We start from the raw sequence: 12771 nt of genomic DNA, 5'->3' as shown, positions 1-12771 counted from the left end.
AGCCTGAGCTCTTTTGTGCTTCTAGGCCTGAAGATGCTCAGCAGCTTTCCCAGATGCTCAGCAGGCAGTAGGATTGTGCCTGAATCTGGCTCTGGAAATGCCAGTGCCTCAACTGAGAGCTGTGGCAAGGATTTCCATTGCATGGAGAGGGGCCACAGTCCTGCAAGAGTCTTTCAGCAGAGCAAACAGCAGCCTGGAGGGTGGGCAATGCTGCATCTGGACCACTGCATGCTCATCCTTCACCACAATGCAGAGCTGCCATGGATCACTTTTTCCATTTCTCCTGTTGGATATGTTTTGGAGAAGTTGTTCTAGGTGGCTTTGGATGGTGATCCAAGTAGGAAGCAGCCATTCGCCTGCTGTGATATCCTTACAACTAGTCCTAACTTCTCATTGCCTTTGGTTTGATTGGGGGTGTTTTATCTGTTTGTTTGATTGGTTTCTTTGGGTTGGTTTCTTTGTGTTTTTCTCTCTTTTGCTTGGAGTTTCTTTTCCTTTTTTAGAAATGACTGGTGAAGTTGGCACAACCAAACTCCAGAAAACGTAAAGCAGGCTTGACTTCCCAGAAATTGCTTTTGGCTGGCTTTAGCTGCATTCCCCAGGATCACGATCAGCAGTAGATATTTGCAGGTTTTGCTCTGCATCCTCAGCCTGCCCAGGTGTTGTTCAGTGTTTCAGCAGTGGAGAAGACGATGGATATTTTGCTAAACCTCCTTTCAAACAACAAAACTTGGGTTAGCACGACAGAAAAGAAGAAAAGAAAATCTTCGCCAGTTAGAACAGAGCCAGAGTCCCACCATTTCCCCCTCCACTTCTCTTTCTTTTCTACATTTAGAGGTAAAGCTTCCATCTCCAAAAGCTTCCATCTCTCACTTCCTGATGTAGCCATTTGCTACCCTTTAGCCTTGACTGCCACGCATCGGACTGCTGTCCGTGTGGGGCTGGGGATGCTCAGCCTGGAAAGAGAAGGGGGCTGGCGAGGCCTCCCTGCAGCTCTAGGAAAGATGGGCACAGAGAGGAGAAGCCTTTCAAAGGCAGGAGTGAGCTTGAAGTTGGATCTAATGAAGCTGCTCTTTTCCACTCCGGCTGCTGGGCCACTGGCCCAGGCTGTGCACAGAGGCTGGGGATGCTCCATCCTTGGCAACATCCAAGGCCAGCTGGGAGCGGGGCTCTGAGCAACCTCTTCTGGCCGAAGATTGCTCCGCTTGGAACAAGATGGTCTTTAGGGTCCCTTCCAAGCCCAAGCACCCAGGGATTCCATCATTCATTCTACGGTCTCCGTTGTCCACTTCAGCCTGGGCCTGAACTCCTGGCGGTGATGTCACAGTGCACGCTCCAGCTAGAACTTCCAGCATCCAGCAACGGCCACAACACAACCCTTGGCTCCTTGTGCCAGCACGCTCTTCATTCACCCTGCTCCAAGCCTACCCCTGTCACCTTGTTGCCACCTGCTCCCTGATTCCCCCAGCAGTCCCCAAAGCTCCCCATCGCTTGGATTTTGCTCTCCATCCCTGCAGGATGTCTGCATTTGTTCCAAAAGAGCTATGGTACTATTCCACGGAGGCGGACACCCCGCAGCTGCCTGGCTGGGCTGGAGCTCTGTGGGACAGGCTGGGAAATTTTGCTACCTCTGCAGGCTGGCACAGACGGAGAGGAGGAGACGGACGTCGATACACAGACTGATAGAGAAGAAGCCATGGAAGTGGACGGAGAGGATACTGGAGAGGAAGAGATGGATGTGGATATGTACGAGACAGAGGAAGAGATGGAGGTGGAAACGAAAGATTCTATTGAAGAGATGGATATTGATCTAAAAGACAAGGAGGAAGACATGGTCTTGGGATGAAGACCGATGCCAGCAGCAGAACAGGCAGGTGCTCCCCACAGGCAGAGTGGGGCCCCTGCTGCCAGCCTGGGGCCGGGCTGGGCACTTCCTGCTCAGGGACACGCTAGCCCATGCACTGCATTCTGCTGGCCATCCCTGGCCTGGCCTGGGCTTGCTGTGGGCCACACAAGCCCTGTTCCAGTGCCTGGGCCACAGCCCCCAGCCAGGCTCCCTTCTGGCAGCAGAGTCCCACTGGGCCAGTGTCCCAGCCCGGCAGCACATGGAACACCCTTCCGTGCCTGACTGCACTGACCGTGCTACTTGTTTTTCTTCCAGGACTTAGGGACATCACAGACACAGATGCCACCCTGCTGTACATACGTTTTACAGTTGTTGTGTTCAGGATAGAGGTTTTAGAGTTTGTTTAAGTTGTCTGTAAATACGTTTCATAGAGTTTTGTTAGATCTCTTCTCAGGTAAATAGGTTCTATAGTTTGTTGTTGTTGTGGTTGTTGTTGTTGTTGTTACCAATATTCTTACAGTGTAAATATGTGGTGTAGTTCATTCTTGTTCCTTTTCTTCTACAGATAAACAGTCTTTGATTTTCACAACCCAGTTCTCTTTGCATTTTCTTCGGGCACATTTGCAAAGCTGTGGGTTGTTTCGGGAACAATGTTTGCAGGACTCTAAAAAGAGTATCAAAACCGCTCTGCCACACTCTCAGCTGCTGCTGCTGCCCCAAAAAGCACTGGCTGGCTTTGCTCACACAATCACAGTTGTGGTGGCATTTCTACCACACCACAGGACAGCGATGTTTTCCCTCTTCTCCTGGAAATACCTACAGCACTTGTGGGTAGCAAGGCAAACATGAGCCTCTTTTAGTGGCCCTTGAAATTGGACATGTGAAATGAGGTACACAAAGCCACAGGCCAGCTGAACCTGGCATCTCTGAATGGGTCTTTACATTCTTCCCAGGAAGATGAATGGCAATCACTATTTTGGCAGGGAAGAAAGTCCATCAGCTAGCAATTTGCTGTAGAAAATGTGCTTTCTGCTCCTCTCACAGCCAAAACTCCTACCCATTTCTTGGAAGTCCTTCTTAGATAAGGACCGTGTTCAACTGAGTGACAGTGAAGCCAAATGGCAATGCCGCAATCAATTGTCCTGTACACAATCTCCTTCATCCACGTGAAAGGTTACTCACGGGCACACAAGAGGACGGAAGAAACCCAAATGCATCGTTGGACATCATAAAGTCAGACGTGTTGAGGGATGAAGAAATCTTGCAGAGATATGGAAAGCTGCCCTGAAAACCCAGTTCGGGGAGAGCCTGAGCTCTTTTGTGCTTCTAGGCCTGAAGATGCTCAGCAGCTTTCCCAGATGCTCAGCAGGCAGTAGGATTGTGCCTGAATCTGGCTCTGGAAATGCCAGTGCCTCAACTGAGAGCTGTGGCAAGGATTTCCATTGCATGGAGAGGGGCCACAGTCCTGCAAGAGTCTTTCAGCAGAGCAAACAGCAGCCTGGAGGGTGGGCAATGCTGCATCTGGACCACTGCATGCTCATCCTTCACCACAATGCAGAGCTGCCATGGATCACTTTTTCCATTTCTCCTGTTGGATATGTTTTGGAGAAGTTGTTCTAGGTGGCTTTGGATGGTGATCCAAGTAGGAAGCAGCCATTCGCCTGCTGTGATATCCTTACAACTAGTCCTAACTTCTCATTGCCTTTGGTTTGATTGGGGGTGTTTTATCTGTTTGTTTGATTGGTTTCTTTGGGTTGGTTTCTTTGTGTTTTTCTCTCTTTTGCTTGGAGTTTCTTTTCCTTTTTTAGAAATGACTGGTGAAGTTGGCACAACCAAACTCCAGAAAACGTAAAGCAGGCTTGACTTCCCAGAAATTGCTTTTGGCTGGCTTTAGCTGCATTCCCCAGGATCACGATCAGCAGTAGATATTTGCAGGTTTTGCTCTGCATCCTCAGCCTGCCCAGGTGTTGTTCAGTGTTTCAGCAGTGGAGAAGACGATGGATATTTTGCTAAACCTCCTTTCAAACAACAAAACTTGGGTTAGCACGACAGAAAAGAAGAAAAGAAAATCTTCGCCAGTTAGAACAGAGCCAGAGTCCCACCATTTCCCCCTCCACTTCTCTTTCTTTTCTACATTTAGAGGTAAAGCTTCCATCTCCAAAAGCTTCCATCTCTCACTTCCTGATGTAGCCATTTGCTACCCTTTAGCCTTGACTGCCACGCATCGGACTGCTGTCCGTGTGGGGCTGGGGATGCTCAGCCTGGAAAGAGAAGGGGGCTGGCGAGGCCTCCCTGCAGCTCTAGGAAAGATGGGCACAGAGAGGAGAAGCCTTTCAAAGGCAGGAGTGAGCTTGAAGTTGGATCTAATGAAGCTGCTCTTTTCCACTCCGGCTGCTGGGCCACTGGCCCAGGCTGTGCACAGAGGCTGGGGATGCTCCATCCTTGGCAACATCCAAGGCCAGCTGGGAGCGGGGCTCTGAGCAACCTCTTCTGGCCGAAGATTGCTCCGCTTGGAACAAGATGGTCTTTAGGGTCCCTTCCAAGCCCAAGCACCCAGGGATTCCATCATTCATTCTACGGTCTCCGTTGTCCACTTCAGCCTGGGCCTGAACTCCTGGCGGTGATGTCACAGTGCACGCTCCAGCTAGAACTTCCAGCATCCAGCAACGGCCACAACACAACCCTTGGCTCCTTGTGCCAGCACGCTCTTCATTCACCCTGCTCCAAGCCTACCCCTGTCACCTTGTTGCCACCTGCTCCCTGATTCCCCCAGCAGTCCCCAAAGCTCCCCATCGCTTGGATTTTGCTCTCCATCCCTGCAGGATGTCTGCATTTGTTCCAAAAGAGCTATGGTACTATTCCACGGAGGCGGACACCCCGCAGCTGCCTGGCTGGGCTGGAGCTCTGTGGGACAGGCTGGGAAATTTTGCTACCTCTGCAGGCTGGCACAGACGGAGAGGAGGAGACGGACGTCGATACACAGACTGATAGAGAAGAAGCCATGGAAGTGGACGGAGAGGACACTGGAGAGGAAGAGATGGATGTGGATATGTACGACACAGAGGAAGAGATGGAGGTGGAAACGAAAGATTCTATTGAAGAGATGGATATTGATCTAAAAGACAAGGAGGAAGACATGGTCTTGGGATGAAGACCGATGCCAGCAGCAGAACAGGCAGGTGCTCCCCACAGGCAGAGTGGGGCCCCTGCTGCCAGCCTGGGGCCGGGCTGGGCACTTCCTGCTCAGGGACACGCTAGCCCATGCACTGCATTCTGCTGGCCATCCCTGGCCTGGCCTGGGCTTGCTGTGGGCCACACAAGCCCTGTTCCAGTGCCTGGGCCACAGCCCCCAGCCAGGCTCCCTTCTGGCAGCAGAGTCCCACTGGGCCAGTGTCCCAGCCCGGCAGCACATGGAACACCCTTCCGTGCCTGACTGCACTGACCGTGCTACTTGTTTTTCTTCCAGGACTTAGGGACATCACAGACACAGATGCCACCCTGCTGTACATACGTTTTACAGTTGTTGTGTTCAGGATAGAGGTTTTAGAGTTTGTTTAAGTTGTCTGTAAATACGTTTCATAGAGTTTTGTTAGATCTCTTCTCAGGTAAATAGGTTCTATAGTTTGTTGTTGTTGTGGTTGTTGTTGTTGTTGTTACCAATATTCTTACAGTGTAAATATGTGGTGTAGTTCATTCTTGTTCCTTTTCTTCTACAGATAAACAGTCTTTGATTTTCACACCCCAGTTCTCTTTGCATTTTCTTCGGGCACATTTGCAAAGCTGTGGGTTGTTTCGGGAACAATGTTTGCAGGACTCTAAAAAGAGTATCAAAACCGCTCTGCCACACTCTCAGCTGCTGCTGCTGCCCCAAAAAGCACTGGCTGGCTTTGCTCACACAATCACAGTTGTGGTGGCATTTCTACCACACCACAGGACAGCGATGTTTTCCCTCTTCTCCTGGAAATACCTACAGCACTTGTGGGTAGCAAGGCAAACATGAGCCTCTTTTAGTGGCCCTTGAAATTGGACATGTGAAATGAGGCACACAAAGCCACAGGCCAGCTGAACCTGGCATCTCTGAATGGGTCTTTACATTCTTCCCAGGAAGATGAATGGCAATCACTATTTTGGCAGGGAAGAAAGTCCATCAGCTAGCAATTTGCTGTAGAAAATGTGCTTTCTGCTCCTCTCACAGCCAAAACTCCTACCCATTTCTTGGAAGTCCTTCTTAGATAAGGACCGTGTTCAACTGAGTGACAGTGAAGCCAAATGGCAATGCCGCAATCAATTGTCCTGTACACAATCTCCTTCATCCACGTGAAAGGTTACTCACGGGCACACAAGAGGACGGAAGAAACCCAAATGCATCGTTGGACATCATAAAGTCAGACGTGTTGAGGGATGAAGAAATCTTGCAGAGATATGGAAAGCTGCCCTGAAAACCCAGTTCGGGGAGAGCCTGAGCTCTTTTGTGCTTCTAGGCCTGAAGATGCTCAGCAGCTTTCCCAGATGCTCAGCAGGCAGTAGGATTGTGCCTGAATCTGGCTCTGGAAATGCCAGTGCCTCAACTGAGAGCTGTGGCAAGGATTTCCATTGCATGGAGAGGGGCCACAGTCCTGCAAGAGTCTTTCAGCAGAGCAAACAGCAGCCTGGAGGGTGGGCAATGCTGCATCTGGACCACTGCATGCTCATCCTTCACCACAATGCAGAGCTGCCATGGATCACTTTTTCCATTTCTCCTGTTGGATATGTTTTGGAGAAGTTGTTCTAGGTGGCTTTGGATGGTGATCCAAGTAGGAAGCAGCCATTCGCCTGCTGTGATATCCTTACAACTAGTCCTAACTTCTCATTGCCTTTGGTTTGATTGGGGGTGTTTTATCTGTTTGTTTGATTGGTTTCTTTGGGTTGGTTTCTTTGTGTTTTTCTCTCTTTTGCTTGGAGTTTCTTTTCCTTTTTTAGAAATGACTGGTGAAGTTGGCACAACCAAACTCCAGAAAACGTAAAGCAGGCTTGACTTCCCAGAAATTGCTTTTGGCTGGCTTTAGCTGCATTCCCCAGGATCACGATCAGCAGTAGATATTTGCAGGTTTTGCTCTGCATCCTCAGCCTGCCCAGGTGTTGTTCAGTGTTTCAGCAGTGGAGAAGACGATGGATATTTTGCTAAACCTCCTTTCAAACAACAAAACTTGGGTTAGCACGACAGAAAAGAAGAAAAGAAAATCTTCGCCAGTTAGAACAGAGCCAGAGTCCCACCATTTCCCCCTCCACTTCTCTTTCTTTTCTACATTTAGAGGTAAAGCTTCCATCTCCAAAAGCTTCCATCTCTCACTTCCTGATGTAGCCATTTGCTACCCTTTAGCCTTGACTGCCACGCATCGGACTGCTGTCCGTGTGGGGCTGGGGATGCTCAGCCTGGAAAGAGAAGGGGGCTGGCGAGGCCTCCCTGCAGCTCTAGGAAAGATGGGCACAGAGAGGAGAAGCCTTTCAAAGGCAGGAGTGAGCTTGAAGTTGGATCTAATGAAGCTGCTCTTTTCCACTCCGGCTGCTGGGCCACTGGCCCAGGCTGTGCACAGAGGCTGGGGATGCTCCATCCTTGGCAACATCCAAGGCCAGCTGGGAGCGGGGCTCTGAGCAACCTCTTCTGGCCGAAGATTGCTCCGCTTGGAACAAGATGGTCTTTAGGGTCCCTTCCAAGCCCAAGCACCCAGGGATTCCATCATTCATTCTACGGTCTCCGTTGTCCACTTCAGCCTGGGCCTGAACTCCTGGCGGTGATGTCACAGTGCACGCTCCAGCTAGAACTTCCAGCATCCAGCAACGGCCACAACACAACCCTTGGCTCCTTGTGCCAGCACGCTCTTCATTCACCCTGCTCCAAGCCTACCCCTGTCACCTTGTTGCCACCTGCTCCCTGATTCCCCCAGCAGTCCCCAAAGCTCCCCATCGCTTGGATTTTGCTCTCCATCCCTGCAGGATGTCTGCATTTGTTCCAAAAGAGCTATGGTACTATTCCACGGAGGCGGACACCCCGCAGCTGCCTGGCTGGGCTGGAGCTCTGTGGGACAGGCTGGGAAATTTTGCTACCTCTGCAGGCTGGCACAGACGGAGAGGAGGAGACGGACGTCGATACACAGACTGATAGAGAAGAAGCCATGGAAGTGGACGGAGAGGATACTGGAGAGGAAGAGATGGATGTGGATATGTACGAGACAGAGGAAGAGATGGAGGTGGAAACGAAAGATTCTATTGAAGAGATGGATATTGATCTAAAAGACAAGGAGGAAGACATGGTCTTGGGATGAAGACCGATGCCAGCAGCAGAACAGGCAGGTGCTCCCCACAGGCAGAGTGGGGCCCCTGCTGCCAGCCTGGGGCCGGGCTGGGCACTTCCTGCTCAGGGACACGCTAGCCCATGCACTGCATTCTGCTGGCCATCCCTGGCCTGGCCTGGGCTTGCTGTGGGCCACACAAGCCCTGTTCCAGTGCCTGGGCCACAGCCCCCAGCCAGGCTCCCTTCTGGCAGCAGAGTCCCACTGGGCCAGTGTCCCAGCCCGGCAGCACATGGAACACCCTTCCGTGCCTGACTGCACTGACCGTGCTACTTGTTTTTCTTCCAGGACTTAGGGACATCACAGACACAGATGCCACCCTGCTGTACATACGTTTTACAGTTGTTGTGTTCAGGATAGAGGTTTTAGAGTTTGTTTAAGTTGTCTGTAAATACGTTTCATAGAGTTTTGTTAGATCTCTTCTCAGGTAAATAGGTTCTATAGTTTGTTGTTGTTGTGGTTGTTGTTGTTGTTGTTACCAATATTCTTACAGTGTAAATATGTGGTGTAGTTCATTCTTGTTCCTTTTCTTCTACAGATAAACAGTCTTTGATTTTCACAACCCAGTTCTCTTTGCATTTTCTTCGGGCACATTTGCAAAGCTGTGGGTTGTTTCGGGAACAATGTTTGCAGGACTCTAAAAAGAGTATCAAAACCGCTCTGCCACACTCTCAGCTGCTGCTGCTGCCCCAAAAAGCACTGGCTGGCTTTGCTCACACAATCACAGTTGTGGTGGCATTTCTACCACACCACAGGACAGCGATGTTTTCCCTCTTCTCCTGGAAATACCTACAGCACTTGTGGGTAGCAAGGCAAACATGAGCCTCTTTTAGTGGCCCTTGAAATTGGACATGTGAAATGAGGTACACAAAGCCACAGGCCAGCTGAACCTGGCATCTCTGAATGGGTCTTTACATTCTTCCCAGGAAGATGAATGGCAATCACTATTTTGGCAGGGAAGAAAGTCCATCAGCTAGCAATTTGCTGTAGAAAATGTGCTTTCTGCTCCTCTCACAGCCAAAACTCCTACCCATTTCTTGGAAGTCCTTCTTAGATAAGGACCGTGTTCAACTGAGTGACAGTGAAGCCAAATGGCAATGCCGCAATCAATTGTCCTGTACACAATCTCCTTCATCCACGTGAAAGGTTACTCACGGGCACACAAGAGGACGGAAGAAACCCAAATGCATCGTTGGACATCATAAAGTCAGACGTGTTGAGGGATGAAGAAATCTTGCAGAGATATGGAAAGCTGCCCTGAAAACCCAGTTCGGGGAGAGCCTGAGCTCTTTTGTGCTTCTAGGCCTGAAGATGCTCAGCAGCTTTCCCAGATGCTCAGCAGGCAGTAGGATTGTGCCTGAATCTGGCTCTGGAAATGCCAGTGCCTCAACTGAGAGCTGTGGCAAGGATTTCCATTGCATGGAGAGGGGCCACAGTCCTGCAAGAGTCTTTCAGCAGAGCAAACAGCAGCCTGGAGGGTGGGCAATGCTGCATCTGGACCACTGCATGCTCATCCTTCACCACAATGCAGAGCTGCCATGGATCACTTTTTCCATTTCTCCTGTTGGATATGTTTTGGAGAAGTTGTTCTAGGTGGCTTTGGATGGTGATCCAAGTAGGAAGCAGCCATTCGCCTGCTGTGATATCCTTACAACTAGTCCTAACTTCTCATTGCCTTTGGTTTGATTGGGGGTGTTTTATCTGTTTGTTTGATTGGTTTCTTTGGGTTGGTTTCTTTGTGTTTTTCTCTCTTTTGCTTGGAGTTTCTTTTCCTTTTTTAGAAATGACTGGTGAAGTTGGCACAACCAAACTCCAGAAAACGTAAAGCAGGCTTGACTTCCCAGAAATTGCTTTTGGCTGGCTTTAGCTGCATTCCCCAGGATCACGATCAGCAGTAGATATTTGCAGGTTTTGCTCTGCATCCTCAGCCTGCCCAGGTGTTGTTCAGTGTTTCAGCAGTGGAGAAGACGATGGATATTTTGCTAAACCTCCTTTCAAACAACAAAACTTGGGTTAGCACGACAGAAAAGAAGAAAAGAAAATCTTCGCCAGTTAGAACAGAGCCAGAGTCCCACCATTTCCCCCTCCACTTCTCTTTCTTTTCTACATTTAGAGGTAAAGCTTCCATCTCCAAAAGCTTCCATCTCTCACTTCCTGATGTAGCCATTTGCTACCCTTTAGCCTTGACTGCCACGCATCGGACTGCTGTCCGTGTGGGGCTGGGGATGCTCAGCCTGGAAAGAGAAGGGGGCTGGCGAGGCCTCCCTGCAGCTCTAGGAAAGATGGGCACAGAGAGGAGAAGCCTTTCAAAGGCAGGAGTGAGCTTGAAGTTGGATCTAATGAAGCTGCTCTTTTCCACTCCGGCTGCTGGGCCACTGGCCCAGGCTGTGCACAGAGGCTGGGGATGCTCCATCCTTGGCAACATCCAAGGCCAGCTGGGAGCGGGGCTCTGAGCAACCTCTTCTGGCCGAAGATTGCTCCGCTTGGAACAAGATGGTCTTTAGGGTCCCTTCCAAGCCCAAGCACCCAGGGATTCCATCATTCATTCTACGGTCTCCGTTGTCCACTTCAGCCTGGGCCTGAACTCCTGGCGGTGATGTCACAGTGCACGCTCCAGCTAGAACTTCCAGCATCCAGCAACGGCCACAACACAACCCTTGGCTCCTTGTGCCAGCACGCTCTTCATTCACCCTGCTCCAAGCCTACCCCTGTCACCTTGTTGCCACCTGCTCCCTGATTCCCCCAGCAGTCCCCAAAGCTCCCCATCGCTTGGATTTTGCTCTCCATCCCTGCAGGATGTCTGCATTTGTTCCAAAAGAGCTATGGTACTATTCCACGGAGGCGGACACCCCGCAGCTGCCTGGCTGGGCTGGAGCTCTGTGGGACAGGCTGGGAAATTTTGCTACCTCTGCAGGCTGGCACAGACGGAGAGGAGGAGACGGACGTCGATACACAGACTGATAGAGAAGAAGCCATGGAAGTGGACGGAGAGGACACTGGAGAGGAAGAGATGGATGTGGATATGTACGACACAGAGGAAGAGATGGAGGTGGAAACGAAAGATTCTATTGAAGAGATGGATATTGATCTAAAAGACAAGGAGGAAGACATGGTCTTGGGATGAAGACCGATGCCAGCAGCAGAACAGGCAGGTGCTCCCCACAGGCAGAGTGGGGCCCCTGCTGCCAGCCTGGGGCCGGGCTGGGCACTTCCTGCTCAGGGACACGCTAGCCCATGCACTGCATTCTGCTGGCCATCCCTGGCCTGGCCTGGGCTTGCTGTGGGCCACACAAGCCCTGTTCCAGTGCCTGGGCCACAGCCCCCAGCCAGGCTCCCTTCTGGCAGCAGAGTCCCACTGGGCCAGTGTCCCAGCCCGGCAGCACATGGAACACCCTTCCGTGCCTGACTGCACTGACCGTGCTACTTGTTTTTCTTCCAGGACTTAGGGACATCACAGACACAGATGCCACCCTGCTGTACATACGTTTTACAGTTGTTGTGTTCAGGATAGAGGTTTTAGAGTTTGTTTAAGTTGTCTGTAAATACGTTTCATAGAGTTTTGTTAGATCTCTTCTCAGGTAAATAGGTTCTATAGTTTGTTGTTGTTGTGGTTGTTGTTGTTGTTGTTACCAATATTCTTACAGTGTAAATATGTGGTGTAGTTCATTCTTGTTCCTTTTCTTCTACAGATAAACAGTCTTTGATTTTCACACCCCAGTTCTCTTTGCATTTTCTTCGGGCACATTTGCAAAGCTGTGGGTTGTTTCGGGAACAATGTTTGCAGGACTCTAAAAAGAGTATCAAAACCGCTCTGCCACACTCTCAGCTGCTGCTGCTGCCCCAAAAAGCACTGGCTGGCTTTGCTCACACAATCACAGTTGTGGTGGCATTTCTACCACACCACAGGACAGCGATGTTTTCCCTCTTCTCCTGGAAATACCTACAGCACTTGTGGGTAGCAAGGCAAACATGAGCCTCTTTTAGTGGCCCTTGAAATTGGACATGTGAAATGAGGCACACAAAGCCACAGGCCAGCTGAACCTGGCATCTCTGAATGGGTCTTTACATTCTTCCCAGGAAGATGAATGGCAATCACTATTTTGGCAGGGAAGAAAGTCCATCAGCTAGCAATTTGCTGTAGAAAATGTGCTTTCTGCTCCTCTCACAGCCAAAACTCCTACCCATTTCTTGGAAGTCCTTCTTAGATAAGGACCGTGTTCAACTGAGTGACAGTGAAGCCAAATGGCAATGCCGCAATCAATTGTCCTGTACACAATCTCCTTCATCCACGTGAAAGGTTACTCACGGGCACACAAGAGGACGGAAGAAACCCAAATGCATCGTTGGACATCATAAAGTCAGACGTGTTGAGGGATGAAGAAATCTTGCAGAGATATGGAAAGCTGCCCTGAAAACCCAGTTCGGGGAGAGCCTGAGCTCTTTTGTGCTTCTAGGCCTGAAGATGCTCAGCAGCTTTCCCAGATGCTCAGCAGGCAGTAGGATTGTGCCTGAATCTGGCTCTGGAAATGCCAGTGCCTCAACTGAGAGCTGTGGCAAGGATTTCCATTGCATGGAGAGGGGCCACAGTCCTGCAAG

The sequence above is a fragment of the Cyanistes caeruleus genome, unplaced genomic scaffold (assembly GCF_971803275.1).
Source record: "Cyanistes caeruleus unplaced genomic scaffold, bCyaCae1.hap1.1 HAP1_SCAFFOLD_69, whole genome shotgun sequence".
Lineage (NCBI taxonomy): Eukaryota > Metazoa > Chordata > Aves > Passeriformes > Paridae > Cyanistes > Cyanistes caeruleus.
The sequence above is the reverse complement of the archived record's forward strand: the minus strand, read 5'-3'. Positions refer to the sequence as shown.